The 21575-nt window shown below is 42.9% G+C and overlaps 12 non-coding genes across 12 annotated transcripts; all 12 read left to right on the top strand.

Annotated features, from left to right (window-relative positions):
- Window positions 1–246: 246 nt before the first annotated feature.
- LOC123126874 (U6 spliceosomal RNA) lies at window positions 247–349 on the top strand. Its single transcript, XR_006462084.1, has one exon. It is a non-coding gene; the product is annotated as a U6 spliceosomal RNA (small nuclear RNA).
- Window positions 350–1410: 1061 nt separating this feature from the next.
- On the top strand, window positions 1411–1513 carry LOC123126877 (U6 spliceosomal RNA). Its single transcript, XR_006462087.1, has one exon. It is a non-coding gene; the product is annotated as a U6 spliceosomal RNA (small nuclear RNA).
- Window positions 1514–2572: 1059 nt separating this feature from the next.
- LOC123126839 (U6 spliceosomal RNA) lies at window positions 2573–2675 on the top strand. Its single transcript, XR_006462051.1, has one exon. It is a non-coding gene; the product is annotated as a U6 spliceosomal RNA (small nuclear RNA).
- A 1059-nt stretch (window positions 2676–3734) lies between these two features.
- LOC123126889 (U6 spliceosomal RNA) lies at window positions 3735–3837 on the top strand. The gene has a single exon (XR_006462098.1). It is a non-coding gene; the product is annotated as a U6 spliceosomal RNA (small nuclear RNA).
- Window positions 3838–4905: 1068 nt separating this feature from the next.
- Window positions 4906–5009, top strand: LOC123126876 (U6 spliceosomal RNA). Its single transcript, XR_006462086.1, has one exon. It is a non-coding gene; the product is annotated as a U6 spliceosomal RNA (small nuclear RNA).
- A 1058-nt stretch (window positions 5010–6067) lies between these two features.
- LOC123126875 (U6 spliceosomal RNA) lies at window positions 6068–6170 on the top strand. Its single transcript, XR_006462085.1, has one exon. It is a non-coding gene; the product is annotated as a U6 spliceosomal RNA (small nuclear RNA).
- A 1059-nt stretch (window positions 6171–7229) lies between these two features.
- Window positions 7230–7332, top strand: LOC123126852 (U6 spliceosomal RNA). Its single transcript, XR_006462063.1, has one exon. It is a non-coding gene; the product is annotated as a U6 spliceosomal RNA (small nuclear RNA).
- Window positions 7333–8381: 1049 nt separating this feature from the next.
- On the top strand, window positions 8382–8485 carry LOC123126887 (U6 spliceosomal RNA). Its single transcript, XR_006462096.1, has one exon. It is a non-coding gene; the product is annotated as a U6 spliceosomal RNA (small nuclear RNA).
- Window positions 8486–9543: 1058 nt separating this feature from the next.
- Window positions 9544–9646, top strand: LOC123126882 (U6 spliceosomal RNA). The gene has a single exon (XR_006462092.1). It is a non-coding gene; the product is annotated as a U6 spliceosomal RNA (small nuclear RNA).
- Window positions 9647–10705: 1059 nt separating this feature from the next.
- On the top strand, window positions 10706–10808 carry LOC123126893 (U6 spliceosomal RNA). The gene has a single exon (XR_006462101.1). It is a non-coding gene; the product is annotated as a U6 spliceosomal RNA (small nuclear RNA).
- A 1059-nt stretch (window positions 10809–11867) lies between these two features.
- On the top strand, window positions 11868–11970 carry LOC123126849 (U6 spliceosomal RNA). The gene has a single exon (XR_006462060.1). It is a non-coding gene; the product is annotated as a U6 spliceosomal RNA (small nuclear RNA).
- A 1035-nt stretch (window positions 11971–13005) lies between these two features.
- On the top strand, window positions 13006–13108 carry LOC123126857 (U6 spliceosomal RNA). The gene has a single exon (XR_006462068.1). It is a non-coding gene; the product is annotated as a U6 spliceosomal RNA (small nuclear RNA).
- The last annotated feature ends 8467 nt before the right edge of the window (window positions 13109–21575 follow it).

Below are 21575 nucleotides of genomic sequence, written 5' to 3'. Positions count from 1 at the left end.
TTAGTGCCCAAGCGCCGTTCGTTATTCCCTAATGAAAAAACACGACGGCCCGTTATGCTCTTCCATTAATTTGGGCCACGTGAAGAGAGATCCGACTTGCGACTGGCGGCCCACCACGCGCCCGATGGCGTCTGGGATTGGCTGGATAGCGCCATGGGCAAAGCAAACGCTCGTTGGTTTAGTCCCACATCGGCCAGCCGGGGAGAGTCGGACTGGTTTATAAGGCAGAGCGCGGCAGCTAGCATCGTCCCTTCTGGGACATCCGATAAAATTGGAACGATACAGAGAATATTAGCATGGCCCCTGCGCAAGGATGACACGCACAAATCGAGAAATGGTCCAATTTTTTTTGAGATTTTCCACGCAAGTACCTGGAGCCTTCTTTCTTGCACTCCTGTGTGTGCTGCTATTCTTACTGAAAGGCCCTTTAGTTTCCTTTCTCTATCAGAGAGGTCCTCAATACTGCCTTTTTAAATTTAGATCCACACGCTTTCTCATCTTTGTTATTGCAGATATAACCTTTCTGTGGCAACTTTATAGCCTTTTTAATCTATTATTACACGTTTCTGGATTAGTTTTCCGTTTCAGTCCTTCTACAGGTAGTGCATTCCTTCAATTTATTATTGTCTTTGTTCCTTAACCTTATTTGTGGTTTGGTCATAGCGCAAAAAACATGTTTCATTAGTCTAATTTTATCATGTCACCGCCTAACAAACTCATCTAAGACTTGTGAGAAAACTCTCCCGAACACTAGTGTTGGATTCTGGTATCACCCAAAAGAATCCCTTCTTCAAGCCTTTCTATCTTTAGTGTAGAATAACTAGTGGTCGATGAATTACGTAGGTCACAACTGGTGAAATCTCAATCTTCATGTAGTAAACTATATATGTTGCATACCATTTTATACATCTAGTCACACCAAAGACACGGTAAGCTAGCTTAGCATGAACCTTTTGGCACTATGGTCTTTGCAATATGTACTTGTGGCAACGACTTGATCGTCTAGTCTCCTTCACGCACAAGTTTGCTTTTTAAAAAAGGTTTGTCGATTTGCATAATCCACCTTTCATAAATTGTGAACAACCAAAAGGATTCGTTGATCCCTCCTTCCCTAAACGTGCATGTGCCCCCCCCCCACGTGCGGCAAGAACTATAGTATTATTTTTAGTGCCCAAGCACCGTTCGTTATTCCCTAATGAAAAAACACGAGGGCCCGTTATGCTCTTCCATTAATTCGGGCCACATGAAGAGAGATCCGGCACGCAACTGGCGGCCCACCACGCGCCCGATGGCGTCTGGGTTTGGCTGGATAGCGCCATGGGCAAAACAAACGATCGTTGGTTTAGTCCCAGATCGGCCAGCCGGGGAGAGTCGGACTGGTTTATAAGGCAGAGCGCGGCAGCTAGCATCATCCCTTCTGGGACATCCGATAAAATTGGAACGATACAGAGAAGATTAGCATGGCCCCTGCACAAGGATGACAAGCACAAATCGAGAAATGGTCCAATTTTTTTTTGAGATTTTCCACGCAAGTACCTGGAGCCTTCTTTCTTGCACTCCTGTGTGTGCTTCTATTCTTACTGAAAGGCCCTTTAGTTTCCTTTCTCTATCAGAGAGGTCCTCAATACTGCCTTTTTAAATTTAGATCCACACGCTTTCTCATCTTTGTTATTGCAGATATAACCTTTCTATGGCAACTTTTTAGCCTTTTTAATCTATTATTACACGTTTCTGGATTAGTTTTCTGTTTCAGTCCTTCTATAGGTAGTGCATTCCTTCAATTTATTATTGTCTTTGTTCCTTAACCTTAACTGTGGTTTGGTCATAGCGCAAAAAACATGTTTCATTAGTCTAATTTTATCATGTCACCGCCTAACAAACTCATCTAAGACTTGTGAGAAAACTCTCCCGGACACTAGTGTTGGATTCTGGTATCACCCAAAAGAATCCCTTCTTCAAGCCTTTCTATCTTTAGTGTAGAATAACTAGTGGTCGATGAATTACGTAGGTCACAACTGGTGAAATCTCAATCTTCATGTAGTAAACTATATATGTTGCATACCATTTTATACATCTAGTCACACCAAAGACACGGTAAGCTAGCTTAGCATGAACCTTTTGGCACTATGGTCTTTGCAATATGTACTTGTGGCAACGACTTGATCGTCTAGTCTCCTTCACGCACAAGTTTGCTTTTTAAAAAAGGTTTGTCGATTTGCATAATCCACCTTTCATAAATTGTGAACAACCAAAAGGATTCGTTGATCCCTCCTTCCCTAAACGTGCATGTGCCCCCCCACGTGCGGCAAGAACTATAGTATTATTTTTAGTGCCCAAGCGCCGTTCGTTATTCCCTAATGAAAAAACACGACGGCCCGTTATGCTCTTCCATTAATTTGGGCCACGTGAAGAGAGATCCGACTTGCGACTGGCGGCCCACCACACGCCCGATGGCGTCTGGGTTTGGCTGGACAGCGCCATGGGCAAAACAAACGCTCGTTGGTTTAGTCCCACATCGGCCAGCCGGGGAGAGTCGGACTGGTTTGTAAGGCAGAGTGCGGCAGCTAGCATCGTCCCTTCTGGGACATCCGATAAAATTGGAACGATACAGAGAAGATTAGCATGGCCCCTGCGCAAGGATGACACGCACAAATCAAGAAATGGTCCAATTTTTTTTGAGATTTTCCACGCAGGTACCTGGAGCCTTCTTTCTTTCACTCCTGTGTGTGCTGCTATTCTTACTGAAAGGCCCTTTAGTTTCCTTTCTCTATCAGAGAGGTCCTCAATACTGCCTTTTTAAATTTAGATCCACACGCTTTCTCTACTTTGTTATTGCAGATACAACCTTTCTGTGGCAACTTTTTAGCCTTTTTAAACTATTATTAGACGTTTCTGGATTAGTTTTCTGTTTCAGTCCTTCTACAGGTAGTGCATTCCTTCAATTTATTATTTTCTTTGTTCCTTAACCTTAACTGTGGTTTGGTCATAGCGCAAAAAACATGTTTCATTAGTCTAATTTTATCATGTCACCGCCTAACAAACACATCTAAGACTTGTGAGAAAACTCTCCCGGACACTAGTGTTGGATTCTGGTATCACCCAAATGAATCCCTTCTTCAAGCCTTTCTATCTTTAGTGTACAATAACTAGTGGTCGATGAATTACGTAGGTCACAACTGGTGAAATCTCAATCTTCATGTAGCAAAGTATATATGTTGCATACCATTTTATACATCTAGTCACACCAAAGACACGGTAAGCTAGCTTAGCATGAACCTTTTGTCACTATGGTCTTTGCAATATGTCCTTGTGGCAACGACTTGATTGTCTAGTCTCCTTCACGCACAAGTTTGCTTTTTAAAAAGGTTTGTCGATTTGCATAATCCACCTTTCATAAATTGTGAACAACCAAAAGGATTTGTTGATCCCTCCTTCCCTAAACGTGCATGTGCCCCCCCCCCACGTGTGGCAACAACTATAGTATTATTTTTAGTGCCCAAGCACCGTTCGTTATTCCCTAATGAAAAAACATGAGGGCCCGTTATGCTCTTCCATTAATTTGGGCCACATGAAGAGAGATCCGGCTTGCAACTGGCGCCCACCACGCGCCCAATGGCGTCTGGGTTTGGCTGGACAGCGCCGTGGGCAAAACAAACGCTCGTTGGTTTAGTCCCACATCGGCCAGCCGGGGAGAGTCGGACTGGTTTATAAGGCAGAGCGCGGCAACTAGCATGGTCCCTTTGGGGGCATCCGATAAAATTGGAACGATACAGAGAAGATTAGCCTGGCCCTTGCACAAGGATGACACGCACAAATTGAGAAATGGTCCAATTTTTTTTGAGATTTTCCGCGCAAGTCCCTGGAGCGTTCTTTCTTGCACTTGTGTGTGCTGCTATTCTTACAGAAAGGTCCTTTAGTTTCCCTTCTCTATCAGAGAGGTCCTCAGTGCTGCATTAGTTAATCTTGTTAATCTATTATGACCATAGATCCACACACTTTCTCTTCTGTGTTATTACAGATACAACCTTTCTGTAGTAACTTCTTAGCCTTGTTAATCTATTATGACACGTTTCTGAATTAGTTTTCTGTTTCAATCCTCCTACATGTAGTGTATTCCTTCAATTTATTATTGTCTTTCTTCCTTAACCTTAATTGTCATTTGGTCATATCGCAAAAAAACATGTTTCATTAGTCTAATTTGATTATGTTACCACCTAACAAACTCATCTAAGACTTGTGAGAAAACTCTCCCGGACACTAGTGTTGGATTCTGGTATCACCCGAAAGAATCCCTTCTTCAAACCTTTCTATCTTTAGTGTAAAATAACTAGTGGTCCGTGAACTACGTAGGTTACAACTGGTGAAATCTCAATCTTCATGTAGATAAGTATATATGTTGCATACCATTTTATATATTTAGTCACACCAAAGACTCAGTAAGCTAGCTTAGCATGAACCTTTTGGCACTATGGTCTTTGCAATGTGTGCTTGTGGCAACAACTTGATCGTCTAATCTCCTTCACGCACAAGTTTTCTTTTTAAAAAGGTTTGTCGATTTGCATAATCCACCTTTCATAAATTGTGAACTACCAAAAGGATTTGTTGATCCCTCCTTTCCTAAACGTGCATGTGACCTCCCCCCACGTGCGGCAACAACTATCGTATTAGTTTTAGTGCCCAAGCACCGTTCGTTATTCCCTAATGAAAAAACACGGGGCCCGTTATGCTCTTCCATTAATTTGGGCCACATGAAGAGAGATCCGGCTTGCAACTGGCGACCACCACGCGCCCGATGGCGTCTGGGTTTGGCTGGATAGCGCCATGGGCAAGACAAGCGCTCGTTGGTTTAGTCCCACACCGGCCAGCCGGGGAGAGTCGGACTGGTTTATAAGGCAGAGCATGGCAGCTCCCTTCGGGGACATCCGATAAAATTGGAATGATACAGAGAAGATTAGCATGGCCCCTGCGCAAGGATGACACGCATAAATCAAGAAATGGTCCAATGTTTTTTAGATTTTCCACGCAAGTCCCTGGAGCGTTCTTTCTTGCACTTGTGTGTGCTGCTATTCTTACACAAAGGCCCTTTAGTTTGCCTTCTCTATCAGAGAGGTCCTCAGTTCTGCCTTTTTAAATTTTGATCCACGTGCTTTCCCGTCTTTGTTATTGCAGATACAACCTTTCTGTAGTAACTTTTTAGCCTTTCTAATATATTATTACATGTTTCTAGATTAGTTTACCGTTTCAGTCCTCCTACATGTAGTTTATTCCTTCAATTTATTATTGTCTTTGTTCCTTAAGCTTAACTGTGATTCCGACATATCGCAAAAAAACATGTTTCATTAGTCTAATTTGATCATGTTACCACCTAACAAACTCATTTAAGACTTGTGAGAAAACTCTCCCGGACACTAGTGTTGGATTCTGGTATCACTCGAAAGAATCCCTTCTTCAAACCTTTCTATCTTTAGTGTAAAATAACTAGTGGTCGGTGAATTACGTAGGTCACTACTGGTGAAATCTCAATCTTCATGTAGAAAAGTATATATGTTGCATACCAGTTTAAATATCTAGTCACACCAATGACTCGGTAAGCTAGCTTAGCATGAACCTTTTGGCACTATGGTCTTTGCAATGTGTGCTTGTGGCAACAACTTGATCGTCTAATCTCCTTCACACACAAGTTTGCTTCTTAAAACGGTTTGTCGATTTACATAATCCACCTTTCATAAATTGTGAACAACCAAAAGGATTTGTTGATCCCTCCTTTCCTAAACGTGCATGTGCCCTCCCCCCACGTGCGGCAACAACTATAGTATTATTTTTAGTGCCCAAGCACTGTTTGTTATTCCTTAATGAAAAAACACGAGGGCCCGTTATGCTCTTCCATTAATTTGGGCCACATCAACAGAGATCAGGCTTGCAACTGGCGGCCCACCACGCGCCCGATGGCGTCTAGGTTTGGCTGGACAGCGCCGTGGGCAAAACAAACGCTCGTTGGTTTAGTCCCACATCGACCAGCCGGGGAGTGTCGGACTGGTTTATAAGGCAGAGCGCGGCAGCTAGCATCGTCCCTTTGGGGACATCCGATAAAATTGGAACGATATAGAGAAGATTAGCATGGCCCCTGCGCAAGGATGACACGCACAAATCGAGATACGGTCCAATTTTTTTTGAGATTTTCCGCGCAAGTCCCTGGAGCGTTCTTTCTTGCAGTTATGTGTGCTGCTATTTTTAGAGAAAGGCCCTTTAGTTTCCCTTCTCTACCAGAGAGGTCCTCAATACTGCCTTTTAAAATTTAGATCCACACACTTTCTCTTCTTTGTTATTACAGATACAACCTTTCTGTAGTAACTTTTTAACCTTGCTAATCTATTATTACACGTTTCTGGATTAGTTTTCCGTTTCAATCCTCCTACATGTAGTGTATTCCTTCAATTTATTATTGTCTTTCTTCCTTAACCTTAATTGTCATTTGGTCATATCACAAAAAAACAAGTTTCATTAGTTTAATTTGATCATGTTACCACCTAACAAACTCATCTAAGACTTGTGAGAAAACTCTCCCGGACACTAGTGTTGGATTCTGGTATCACCCGAAGGAATCCCTTCTTTCAAACCTTTCTATCTTTAGTGTAAAATAACTAGTGGTTGGTGAATTACGTAGGTCACTACTGGTGAAATCTCAATCTTCATGTAGAAAAGTATATATGTTGCATACCATTTTATATATCTAGTCACACCAAAGACTCAGTAAGCTAGCTTAGCATGAACCTTTTGGCACTATGGTCTTTGCAATGTGTGCTTGTGGCAACAACTTGATCGTCTAATCTCCTTCACACACAAGTTTGCTTTTTAAAAAGGTTTGTCGATTTGCATGATCCTCCTTTCATAAATTGTGAACAACCAAAAGGATTTGTTGATCCCTCCTTTCCTAAATGTGTATGTGCCCTCCCCCCACGTGCGGCAACAACTATAGTATTATTTTTAGTGCCCAAGCACTGTTTGTCATTCCTTAATGAAAAAACACGAGGGCCCGTTATGCTCTTCCATTAATTTGGGCCACATCAAGAGAGATCAGGCTTGCAACTGGCGGCCCACCACGCGCCCGATGGCGTCTGGGTTTGGTGGAAAGCGCCGTGGGCAAAACAAACGCTCGTTGGTTCGGTCCCACATCGGCCAGCCGGTGAGAGTCGGACTGGTTTATAAGGCAGAGCGCGGCAGCTAGCATCGTCCCTTTGGGGACATCCGATAAAATTGGAACGATACAGAGAAGATTAGCATGGCCCCTGCGCAAGGATGACACGCACAAATCGAGAAATGGTCCAATTTTGTTTGAGATTTTCCGCGCAAGTCCCTGGAGCGTTCTTTCTTGCACTTGTGTGTGCTGCTATTCTTACAGAAAGGCCCTTTAGTTTCCCTTCGCTACCAGAGAGGTCCTCAATACTGCCTTTTAAAATTTAGATCCACACACTTTCTCTTCTTTGTTATTACAGATACAACCATTCTGTAGTAACTTTTTAACCTTATTAATCTATTATTACACGTTTCTAGATTAGTTTTCCGTTTCAATCCTCCTACAGGTAGTGTATTCCTTCAATTTATTATTGTCTTTCTTCCTTAACCTTAATTGTCATTTGTTCATATCACAAGAAAACATGTTTCATTAGTCTAATTTGATCATGTTACCACCTAACAAACTCATCGAAGACTTGTGAGAAAACTCTCCCGGACACTAGTGTTGGATTCTGGTATCACCCGAAGGAATCCCTTCTTCAAACCTTTCTATCTTTAGTGTAAAATAACTAGTGGTTGGTGAATTACGTAGGTCACTAGTGGTGAGATCTCAATCTTCATGTAGAAAAGTATATATGTTGCATACCATTTTATATATCTAGTCACACCAAAGACTCAGTAAGCTATCTTAGCATGAACCTTTTGGCACTATGGTCTTTGCAATGTGTGCTTGTGGCAACAACTTGACCGTCTAATCTCCTTCACGCACAAGTTTTCTTTTTAAAAAGGGTTGTCGATTTGCATGATCCACCTTTCATAAATTGTGAACAACCAAAAGGATTTGTTGATCCCTCCTTTCCTAAACGTGCCTGTGACCTCCCCCCACGTGCGGCAACAACTATAGTATTAGTTTTAGTGCCCAAGCACCGTTCGTTATTCCCTAATGAAAAAACACGGGGGCCCGTTATGCTCTTCCATTAATTTGGGCCACATGAAGAGAGATCCGGCTTGCAACTCGCGCCCGCCACGCGCCCGATGGCGTCTGGGTTTGGTTGGATAGCGCCATGGGCAAAACAAACGCTCGTTGGTTTAGTCCCACACCGGCCAGCCGGGGAGAGTCGGACTGGTTTATAAGGCAGAGCACGGCAGCTCCCTTCGGGGACATCCGATAAAATTGGAATGATACAGAGAATATTAGCATGGCCCCTGCGCAAGGATGACACGCACAAATCGAGATATGGTCCAATTTTTTTGAGATTTTCCACGCAAGTCACTGGAGCGTTCTTTCTTTCACTTGTGTGTGCTGCTATTCTTACACAAAGGCCCTTTAATTTGCCTTCTCTATCAGAGAGGTCCTCAGTTCTGCCTTTTTAAATTTTGATCCACGTGCTTTCCCGTCTTTGTTATTGCAGATACAACCTTTCTGTAGTAACTTTTTAGCCTTTCTAATATATTATTACATGTTTCTAGATTAGTTTACCATTTCAGTCCTCCTACATGTAGTTTATTCCTTCAATTTATTATTGTCTTTGTTCCTTAAGCTTAACTGTGATTCCGACATATCGCAAAAAAACATGTTTCATTAGTCTAATTTGATGATGTTACCACCTAACAAACTCATCTAAGACTTGTGACAAAACTCTCCCGGACACTAGTGTTGGATTCTGGTATCACTCGAAAGAATCCCTTCTTCAAACCTTTCTATCTTTAGTGTAAAATAACTAGTGGTCGGTGAATTACGTAGGTCACAACTGGTGAAATCTCAATCTTCATGTAGAAAAGTATATATGTTGCATACCATTTTATATATCTAGTCACACCAAAGACTCGGTAAGCTAGCTTAGCATGAACCTTTTGGCACTATGGTCTTTGCAATGTGTGCTTGTGGCAACAATTTGATCGTCTAATCTCCTTCACACACAAGTTTTCTTCTTAAAAATGTTTGTCGATTTACATAATCCACCTTTCATAAATTGTGAACAACCAAAAGGATTTGTTGATCCCTTCTTTCCTAAACGTGCATGTGCCCTCCCCCGACGTGCGGCAACAACTATAGTATTATTTTTAGTGCCCAAGCACTGTTTCTTATTCCTTAATGAAAAAACACGAGGGCCCGTTATGCTCTTCCATTAATTTGGGCCACATCAAGAGAGCTCAGGCTTGCAACTGGCGGCCCACCACGCGCCTGATGGCGTCTGGGTTTGGCTGGACAGCGCAGTGGGCAAAACAAACGCTCGTTGGTTTAGTCCCACATCGGCCAGCCGGGGAGAGTCGGACTGGTTTATAAGGCAGAGCGCTGCAGCTAGCATCGTCCCTTTGGGGACATCGGATAAAATTGGAATGATACAGAGAAGATTAGCATGGCCCCTGCGCAAGGATGAGACGCACAAATCGAGAAATGGTCCAAATTATTTTTAGATTTTCCGTGCAAGTCCCTGGAGCGTTCTTTCCTGCACTTGTGTGTGCTGCTATTCTTACAGAAAGGCTCTTTAGTTTCCCTTCTCTACCAGAGAGGTCCTCAATACTGCCTTTTAACATTTAGATCCACACACTTTCTCTTCTTTGTTATTACAGATACAACCTTTCTGTAGTAACTTTTTAACCTTGTTTATCTATTATTACACGTTTCTGGATTAGTTTTCCGTTTCAATCCTCCTACATGTAGTGTATTCCTTCAATTTATTATTGTCTTTCTTCCTTAACCTTAATTGTCATTTGGTCATATCACAAAAAAACATGTTTCATTAGTCTAATTTGATCATGTTACCACCTAACAAACTCATCTAAGACTTGTGAGAAAACTCTCCCGGACACTAGTGTTGGATTCTGGTATCACCCGAAGGAATCCCTTCTTTCAAACCTTTCTATCTTTAGTGTAAAATAAATAGTGGTTGGTGAATTACGTAGGTCACTACTGGTGAAATCTCAATCTTCATGTAGAAAAGTATATATGTTGCATACCATTTTATATATCTAGTCACACCAAAGACTCCGTAAGCTAGCTTAGCATGAACCTTTTGGCACTATGGTCTTTGCAATGTGTGCTTGTGGCAACAACTTGATCGTCTAATCTCCTTCACACACAAGTTTGCTTTTAAAAAGGTTTGTCGATTTGCATGATCCAACTTTCATAAATTGTGAACAACCAAAAGGATTTGTTGATCGCTCCTGTCCTAAATGTGCATGTGCCCTCCCCCCACGTGCGGCAACAACTATAGTATTATTTTGAGTGCCCAAGCACTGTTTGTTATTCCTTAATGAAAAAACACGAGGGCCCGTTTTGCTCTTCCATTAATTTGGACCACATCAAGAGAGATCAGGCTTGCAACTGGTGGCCCACCACGCGCCCGATGGCGTCTGGGTTTGGCTGGACAGCGCCGTGGGCAAAACAAACGCTCGTTGGTTCAGTCCCACATCGGCCAGCCGGGGAGAGTCGGACTGGTTTATAAGGCAGAGCGCGGCAGCTAGCATCGTGCCTTTGGGGACATCCGATAAAATTGGAACGATGCGGAGAAGATTAGCATGGCCCCTGCGCAAGGATGACACGCACAAATCGAGAAATGGTCCAAATTTTTTTGAGATTTTCCGCGCAAGTCCCTGGAGTGTTCTTTCTTGCACTTGTGTGTGCTGCTATTCTTACAGAAAGGCCCTTTAGTTTCCCTTCTCTACCAGAAAGGTCCTCAATACTGCCTTTTAAAATTTAGATCCACACACTTTCTCTTCTTTGTTATTACAGATACAACCTTTCTGTAGTAACTTTTTAACCTTGTTAATCTATTACTACACATTTCTGGATTAGTTTTCCATTTCAATCCTCCTACATGTAGTGTATTCCTTCAATTTATTATTGTCTTTCTTCCTTAACCTTAATTGTCATTTGGTCATATCACAAAAAAACATGTTTCATTAGTCTAATTTGATCATGTTACCACCTAACAAACTCATCTAAGACTTGTGAGAAAACTCTCCCGGACACTAGTGTTGGATTTTGGTATCACCCGAAGGAATCCCTTCTTCAAACCTTTCTATCTTTAGTGTAAAATAACTAGTGGTTGGTGAATTACGTAGGTCACTACTGGTGAAATCTCAATCTTCATGTAGAAAAGTATATATGTTGCATACCATTTTATATATCTAGTCACACCAAAGACTCAGTAAGCTAGCTTAGCATGAACCTTTTGGCACTATGGTCTTTGCAATGTGTGCTTGTGGCAACAACTTGATCGTCTAATCTCCTTCACACACAAGTTTACTTTTTAAAAAGGTTTGTCGATTTGCATGATCCACCTTTCATAAATTGTGAACAACCAAAAGGATTTGTTGATCCCTCCTTTCCTAAATGTGCATGTGCCCTCCCCCCACATGCGGCAACAACTATAGTATTATTTTTAGTGCCCAAGCACTGTTTGTTATTCCTTAATGAAAAAACAAGAGGGCCAGTTATGCTCTTCCATTAATTTGGGCCACATCAAGAGAGATCAGGCTTGCAACTGGCGGCCCACCACGCGCCCGATGGCGTCTTGGTTTGGCTGGACAGCGCCGTGGGCAAAACAAACGCTCGTTGGTTCAGTCCCACATCGGCCAGCCGGGGAGAGTCGGACTGGTTTATAAGGCAGAGCCCGGCAGCGAGCATCGTCCCTTTGGGGACATCCGATAAAATTGGAACGATACAGAGAAGATTAGCATGGCCCCTGCGCAAGGATGACACGCACAAATCGAGAAATGGTCCAAATATTTTTGAGATTTTCCGCGCATGTCCCTGGAACGTTCTTTCTTGCACTTGTGTGTGCTGCTATTCTGACAGAAAGGCCCTTTAGTTTCCCTTCTCTACCAGAGAGGTCCTCAATACTGCCTTTTAAAATTTAGATCCACACACTTTCTCTTCTTTGTTATTACAGATACAACCTTTCTATAGTAACTTTTTAACCTTGTTAATCTATTATTACACGTTTCTGGATTAGTTTTCCGTTTCAACCCTCCTACATGTAGTGTATTCCTTCAATTTATTATTGTCTTTCTTCCTTAACCTTAATTGTCATTTGGTCATATCACAAAAAAACATGTTTCATTAGTCTAATTTGATCATGTTACCACCTAACAAACTCATCTAAGACTTGTGAGAAAACTCTCCCGGATACTAGTGTTGGATTCTTGTATCACCCGAAGGAATCCCTTCTTCAAACCTTTCTATCTTTAGTGTAAAATAACTAGTGGTTGGTGAATTACGTAGGTCACTACTGGTGAAATCTCAATCTTCATGTAGAAAAGTATATATGTTGCATACCATTTTATATATCTAGTCACACCAAAGACTCAGTAAGCTAGCTTAGCATGAACCTTTTGGCACTATGGTCTTTGCAATGTGTGCTTGTGGCAACAACTTGATCGTCTAATCTCCTTCACACACAAGTTTGCTTTTTAAAAAGGTTTGTCGATTTGCATGATCCACCTTTCATAAATTGTGAACAACCAAAAGGATTTGTTGATCCCTCCTTTCCTAAACGTGCATGTGCCCTCCCCCCACGTGCGGCAACAACTATAGTATTATTTTTAGTGCCCAAGCACTGTTCGTTATTCCTTCATGAAAAAACACGAGGGCCCGTTATGCTCTTCCATTAATTTGGGCCACATCAAGAGAGATTCGGCTTGCAACTGGCGGCCCACCGCACGCACGATGGCGTTTAGGTTCGGCTGGACAGCGCCGTGGGCAAAAAAATCGCTCATTTGTTTAGTCCCGAATCGGCTAGCCAGGGAGAGTCGGCGGCTAGAATCGTCCCTTCGGGGACATCTGATAAAATTGGAACGATACATAGAAGATTAGCATGGCCCCTGCGCAAGGATGACATGCACAAATCAAGAAATGGTCCAATTTTTTAAGATTTTCCACGCAAGTCCCTGGAGCCTTCTTTCTTGCACTCTTGTGTGCTGCTATTCTTACAGAAAGGCCCGTTAGTTTCCCTTCTCTATCAAACAGGTCCTCAATACTGCCTTTTTAAATTTAGATCCACACGCTTTCTCATCTTTGTTATTGCAGATACAACCTTTCTGTGGTAACTTTTAGCCTTTTTAATCTATTATTACACGTTTCTGGATTAGTTTTCTGTTTCAGTCCTTCTACATGTAGTGTATTTCTTCAATTTATTATTGTCTTTTTTCCTTAAACTTAACTGTGGTTTGGTCATAACGCAGAAAAACATGCTTCATTAGTCTAATTTTATCATGTTACCGCTTAACAAACTCATCTACACTACAAAAAAATACACTTCCGTGATGATACGTGTTTGTCACAGTAGGTCGCGTTTTTTGTCATGCATGTACATCCATGACAAATTTATGACAGAATCAAGATAGTCATACCTATGCTGTCGTTGAAGTGTTCCATGACATTACCAAAATTATCATCACGGAAGTGTCCACTTCCATGACGATAAATCGCGCGTCACAGAAGTGCTTTCGTCAAGGGTGACCGACACGTGGCATCCACCGTAACGGAACACCGTCAAGCTATCGGGTCGGGTTTTGGATCCGATAACCCGTTAACAGCCCCGACCAATGGGGATTTTGCACGTGTAAAATCATCATTGGCTGGTGGAGACACGTGTCAGGTCCGCGTTGGCACAGGTGTCACTCATCCAATGGGCGACACGCGCCTATGATATGTTGACACGTGGGCTGACCCATCAAGTTTAAATGGGAAGGCCCAACTGAAGGCCCACAAGATTTTGCGGACCATAATGGGCCGGCCCAGCTAAAGGCCCATGAGATTTTGCGGACCATAATGGGCTGGCCCAGCTAAAGGCCCACAAGATTTTGCGGGCCATAATGGGCCGGCCCAAGTAAAGGCCCACAAGATTTTTGTGTGCCATAATGGGCCGGCCCAGTTAAAGGCCCACAAGATTCTTGCGGATCATAATGGGCCGGCCCAGCTAAAGGCCGACGAGATTTCGCCGACATTAATGGGCCGGCCCAGCTGTACGCCGACGAGATTTCACCGACATTAATGGGCCGGCCCATATTTGATCCGGTCCATTAATGGCCTGCCACGCTCTGCGCCTAATAGTGGCCCATATGAGATCCGGCCCGTTAAAAGCCTACCACGTTCTGGGCCAAATTATGGCCCAGATCAGGTCCGGCCCTTTAAGAGGCTTTGGGCTCAATTATGGCCCATATCAGATTCGGCCCGTCAACTGGACACTATGCTTTTGGGCCCACTTGCTAAAGGCCCACTTAGTAATTCGGCCTGATATTAGTTTTTGCATGTTAAAGGCCCGTTTAACATTTTAGCCCTATATTAATTTTGGCCTGTTAAAAGCCCGTCATATAGTTGGGCCTAACTACGGCCCGGTTTGCATCCGGCCTGCTCGCAGCCGATATCTGATTGGGCCAAACAAGGACCGAGACAATTTTGGCCTGTTAAAAGCCCGTGATTTGATTCGCACAATCATGGGCCGGGGTTCATTTCGGGCTGCTGCCGGCCCGTGAGCTATTCGGCACGTTTCAGGCCCAACCTACATCGTGATTGCATGACGACCCAATTATGTACCGTAATTTTACGGTTTGGCCGGTTTACTGCGAAGGCAGGATATATACAGTAAAATAACTGCAGCATCGTGAATATGAAAAAACCTAGACTATACAATAAAGAAATTACGGCATATTACATCCACTGGGCATCAAAGTTCGCCACTATGATAACAAAGCACAAGCAGACAGCAGATTACATACACTGGGCATCAAAGATCGCCACCAGTGCAAATAAACACGCCGACAAAATAATATACAAAACCGACAGCACTTCAATAGAGTTCAAGAAAGGTTAGCCCTGCTGGGGAGCTGCAGCGCAAGCAGTTGAGCAAGATGATGAGACTGCGCTTGTTCAACACTTATATCTTCTTTACTCTCAAAGATAAACAAGCAGACAGATGACAGGTTTTGCACATAAAATTATCAGTGCTGACAATTCATCACATTTCTTACTGATGAATAAAGTGACAGAGTTTAAAATTGCATTAACACAATATGGTATTGTTCAGGTCAAGACATGGCAGGAAATGACATTGTGAAGGAGTTGGCAGCTTCACGACACCACTGGATTACAGATCAAGAACTCATAAGTATCAATGGTTAGTGTGCTGTCAATTTATACCATTTCAGATTGGCAAATAAAGAGACAGTTTAAATAATAGTAGAATGATATGACATTGTTCATAGTTAAGACATTGCAGAATATGACATTGTGCTGTAGTGGGTAGGTTCACCACACCACTGGATTACGGATGAAGAACAGAAGCATACATGCAGTGCAAAAGAAGATCACTTGCTCTGTATAGTTTAATTTACATGGTATGAAGAAGGAACTTGGTTGTACAACTGAAAACTTAAATTGAGAAAGGACAAACTTTTGTTTATGAACTACATAATAAACATTAAACAAGCAATTTGATGCAAACACCAAAAATAAATAGCTGTTGCAGTCATGCCTAACAAAATATATACAACATAGTTTGAAGGCTTCAGATGGAAAAATTTACATTATTGGTGAAGACAGGCTCTATAAAGGCATTGTCCATGCTGATGGGGGGGGGCAATTCAAGAAGTTTACCACAGAATCTTCTTCAAAAGCATTGCCTTTATTCTACATTTTGTTAAGAGTAAATATAGATGTGATAATATACGAAAAAATGGAGAATATTTAATATAAGATGAAGAGTGATGCTACATAACCAAGTAGCTATAAATGTAAGTGCGGCGATACAGGCAAAAGGTACAGCCAAGAGCAATGCACAGCTAAACTTCTTCAGTACCAACCTTATGGTAAGAGTAAATATAGATCAGATGTGTAGAAAATGGAGGGCAAAGGAAAATAAGCTGCAGAGTGATGGTACATGAACAACTACCTGTCATTATAAGTACACTAATAAAGGACAACATGTACTTACACGAACAATGCAGAGCTAAAAAACATTGGCATTGGATATATTCTATACTAATGTAACCATTCATACAGATCAGATAATTTGGAGCGAACAATTGATAAGCAAGCTATCATCCATAATGCTGTCACATAATGAACCAGGTATGTATGCAAGTACAATGATACAGCACAACAGGTACTAACAAGAGCAAAGCAGCGGGCAGCATATTTGTGATATCCAGTTGTTCTTGTCAAACCGGAATTCTTCTTCCAGTAGATTTCCTGCAAAAAAGATCCATAAGGCACATGCGGAAAAGTAGAAGTTCAAATTGTCATGTGATTTCATAGGCAGTACCTCATCCTGGGAACGAGACCAGTGCATAACAAGGTTTTTCCATTCAATGTCTTCTAAATTTAGCACAGGAGACTTCACCAGAAATTCGTTTATAGACTTGCCATCAAAGTGTGATTTCCTCAGGTAACACCGATACTCCTGCAATGCTTCAGTGAAAAGCACAAGCAAGTTTTGCTCGTCATGACTATCCAGATTGACCCTCGCCTAGTTACAACAATGTAATGTAAATCATTGATGTGTTCAATCAGCAGAAAACAGGAAAATAATAACCATGAATAATAGCACTTACACGTAAGTTGGACAGGAAGATGTGAAAAAGGTGTTTGTCTTCACAATAATCTTCCCATGATGGGATTTTATGCACGTAGTCCCTAACAACATTGAAAGCATTGTCTTTTAAACTGGGAATAAATGGAATGGGGTTCCAATCTGCAGGAATTGGCCATCTCTACAGTTGGGATAGGTCTTCGGCCGGTGGACTTGCTATACTTTTTGCTGGAGTGGGATTTTTCTGTGGTACAGCTGGTGCTCTGGCAAATGAAATCGGTATACCTTTTGTTGGAGTGCAGGTCCTGTGTGGTGGGGCTAGTGGTGTGGCCAGTGAAGTATGGGTACAGTCTGCTGGAGTCGGTCCTACGTTTTGTGTCACTTGTTGTATGGCCAATATAAGTGGGGTGCTGTGTGATTTCTCCGGCACCACCACGTTTCACAAGGACTTTGCTGGTGCTCCTTCAAGTTCGGCAATCACCCTCTTCCTTTTTGATGTCTGATGCACAAGAACAACATTTGAGTGGAAAAACATGGTATGATGACAGATGGAATATGTATTGATAATGGATGGGCATGGCATCTCGACATATATGATGAGTAAACTAAGCAGATGGCGGTGCAACAAAGTAGAAGAAATGCAAGACAACATATGCAAGATACCCGCAACCAATAAAACATTGCCAAATTAGAACAGGCACCTTGATGGGTGAACAGGACATGCCATCTGCCTTTCACTCCTCGAGGTTAGAATAGTCATTAGGATCATATTCTGAACAAGAATCAACAGGTGGGGAGCCTATGAGTTTCATTGCATCCAGAATGGCACTCAATGCCTTGGTGCCAATTTTGTAAGTCATTGCAGTGTTTAGCTTCAAGAGTGGACTGCTGCTAGTGCGACACAAAGCAGCTACACAGATCATAGTGTAGATATAACGGGAAAACCTTAAGCATCAGAGTAACATCAGCAAAGTGGAACTTGCTAGAATATATGTGCTAGTATTGCCGGTACAGCTAGAAAGGCTTCGGATACCAGCCCTCTTCAAGTGAAGTGCGGTACTGTTAATATCAGTGTAACTCTCAAAGACGACACAACTCCCCGCATTTCCTTGCTATTCTTATAGGATTCAAGTGGGCAGGCCACTACAAATCATATTCCTATGTTTACAAGATCCTACGAATCAAAGAGGCTCAAAGTGTCCATCACAACCGACCGTATAGACCTCTACACTGCAAATGTCCCTGCTCATCTTCAGTACAAGGAACATACTGTACTACTATCATACTCCCTCCGTTCCAAAATATAAGTCTTGGTAGAGATTTCCACTATGGATCACATACAGATGTATCCAGATACATTTTAGAGTGTAGATTCATTCATTTTTCTCCATATTTAGTCCATGGTGGAATCTATACAAAGGCATGTATTTAGGAACGGAGAGAGTACATATTAAAGAAGAACGGAAGAGGAACATGGTAAAGAAGAGCAAGCAGATTTTGGATAATAAAATGTTGGTTGCGCGGTGCCCACACATGATGAACCAGAGCGCATTAAGAATGCAATTCCCAGCTGTCTCTCGACCATTTCAGGCGGTTGGATGAAGATCCTACGTCTCCTAACCCTTCTTCTTCCTCGTCTCTGATTCTTCCCATACAGAACACCGCACGCGCCGCCGGCCGGACCACCGGCCCCCACCGCCTATGTTCCTCCGCCACCCCCACCCCCCACCCCCGCCCCAACCCCCACCCGCGTCGAGTTTTCTTCGTTCGACGAGGCCCCACAACCACCCGAGCCCCTTCGATTGCACCGGCGAACTCCAGCGAGCTCTGAAAAATCGACTGACCAAATTTTGAAATTTAGTCTACTGTGATTTAACTAGTGTGGAATATAAAAGGGGAAAACCATAAGCATTGGGAGTATAGTGTTGAGCGTGCCATGGTGGATCTGAAGGTGCAAACCGGACAACGGCAACTTCGCAACCAAGACAAGAAATCAGAGTAAAGCAGTGGCGATCTATTTTCTTGCTGCGATAAATAAGTTGAGCAGATACGAAAGAGTACCGCCTCTGGTGCGGCGCCGTGTACGCATCTGCTGAGAATTTGACGATGTTGCGGTAGCGATGGCTGTCGGCGGCGTGGAAGCAGATCTAGGAGGGTAGACGGTGGCGGCGGGGCGCGGTGGACGAGACGGTCGTAAGAGCGGCGCCGGCATGGTGGACGACGGCGGGGATGAAGCGAGAGGACGGGATGCAAGGATCCCGGTCCGAAGCCGTGGATGAGAGAGGTCGATCTCTTGTAATGGATGGCGGCGTCGGGGTGTCAGCTCCGGCATGGTGGAGGAGGACGACGGTGGATGGGGTGGCGGACGGCGGCGGACGGAGGAGGGTGGGGTGGAGAGGGTGTTTTGGCGCCCACGGAGTACGAATGGGGAAAAGGGAGGTAGAGAGGAAGGGGGAACCATGTATTCAGGGCGCGCTTGTCTCAAATGCGAGGCAATTTACAAACTTAGCCCCCGTTTCAAATTTCTACTACATCACAGCAACATTAGTCGGTTGGGGATAGAACGGTAATCTCGCATACACCAAATATTTGCCGACGAGAGTTTATTTTTGGCGCCCACCGTGTATGAATATGAATCGGGGAGGGAGTCGATTTCGGCCGAGGACACACTGTGTTTTGGCGCCCACCGTGTATGAATCCGGGTGAGAGGCGGTTACGTCACGTTTAGGTGAAATTACAAACCTACCCCTATCGAAACCTATAGAAATCCAGCAGATAGGCTTTGCGTGGCAGGGATAGGCAATAGTGATTTCCATCTCGTAGGTTTTGGTTTCGGGCGGTTACTGCGACTTTCCCCGCTTCGTGCACGTTTCCCGTGCCAACTCAATTCGAATCCCGTTTGTATTCTATTTTTTTTCGGGCGGGATCCATTTTCAATTGGAATTACATTCTATATACATCATTCTTCTATATATACTTTCAAAAGCACAACACCATTTATACATAAATATGGTTTACAAATGGCATGATCTCAGATTCATAAGGTTGTATCCATCAATTTGGATTTTCAAATATTTGAAACCACTTTATGTTGAAATCCAATGTATGCATTCCTCGCTAACTGTCTCCAATTAATGTGTGTTTCATGCTTTTTTTACTTCTCAAACATGTATAATGTGTTTCACACACGCAACATATAGTGTAATCCCGTTTAGACATTAATTGCATATAAACCATGCATTGTTTGTAATTGAAGAATCTATGGATCACTAATATTGATAAACTATATAACATTACACGTGTGCCCAAATTCAAATGAATATGCATGTTTGATACACCAATTTGCGTTATGATATTATGGATGTCGTGATCTCTAGTTTAAATATTTGAATCCCCTTTAATCCAGATATTCGTCTCATATAGCTATCACTCATGCTTATATAGGACTATCTCTCTGGACCTATACGCGTTCATCGTCTCTCAGGTATCTCTCGTGCTACCTGTATGTCGACAACGATCTTTTATCTTCGTAACACACTGACGGTACTCTCTCCCTCGACCTTCATCACTCTATCTCTCTCTAAGTATATCTCGCTCCCTGCTATGTGTCTCTAACTATGATTCTCCATGTGGAATCTCTTTCTCTCACACAAACACAAAACTTTGTCTCCCGGGGTCTGATTTCTCTCTACTATTCCCATGTGTGCCACTCGCACACCCCTCATACCGAGATGTCTTTTCGCTCCTTAGATATGAGAACCTACGACTCTTCCTCTTCAATATCTCTTTCTCACACACAAACACAAACTCTGTCTCCGAGGGTCTCATATTTCTCCATTGTTCTCTTGTATGTCGCTCACACATATCCTCTCTCCCTAGAGATATCTTGCGTTCCCTCGTATATCTCTCTAGCTATCACTCTCGTTGTGAAATATCTTTCTCTCTCGCAGACACAAAACTCCGTCTCTCTGGATCTCATTTCTCTCTGATATCTGTTTGTATGTGACTCACATGCACCCTCTCTCTATCTCTCTCACACCCACACACATAACCCAGCCTTCTGATCCACTCGACTCCTATCTCTAACGCACACTAGCTAGCATCTTTATCTTTCTATTTATATGTTTCTCCATCAACCTTCTTTCTCTCCCTCACTCTTGATTCCTATCACGCACACTACATATGTTTCTCTCTACATGCAGTCAAGTGCCCTCTCACACACATATATAACTTCACCCTTTGAACCACTCGACGGTCATCTGCAACACCCAAACTAGCGGATGTCCCTCTAGCTAGCATCTCCATCTCTGTATCTATTTGTAGTTTCTCCGTCAACATTTCTTTCTCGCACGGAGTCTTGCTTCCTATCACCCACACTATATATGTCTCCCCATACATATGCATTTATAGGTTGGTCTCTTTTGCACAATCATTGCGCCTCACTCCCTCTGCTCGCCATAGATGCATGCTCCAGCCCACGCCACTATCTCTTAAAGACAAAAACACATGCTCAATTGTCGGGCCTTCTTCCCTGCATTCTCACATGCATGCATATTGTCATACCGATCCGTCTCTCCCATGTCGTTGATCTTATGACTTATGTCTTCTTTCTTTTATCTCGATCATGCGCGCACGTGCACACACACATCCCACGTATACATGTATACCTCTCACACATGCACATTCAAGGTCTCTGTCTCCATACGTGTAATTACCCTCAATCCTAACGCCACATCGAATCGTTCTCCTCTTTTGTGCACATAACTTCCGCCTGGATGGGTAAAACACACACTCACACTTAACAAT

Source organism: Triticum aestivum, chromosome 5D (assembly GCF_018294505.1).
Source record: "Triticum aestivum cultivar Chinese Spring chromosome 5D, IWGSC CS RefSeq v2.1, whole genome shotgun sequence".
Taxonomy (NCBI): domain Eukaryota; kingdom Viridiplantae; phylum Streptophyta; class Magnoliopsida; order Poales; family Poaceae; genus Triticum; species Triticum aestivum.
This window is presented reverse-complemented; position numbering and strand designations above follow the sequence as displayed.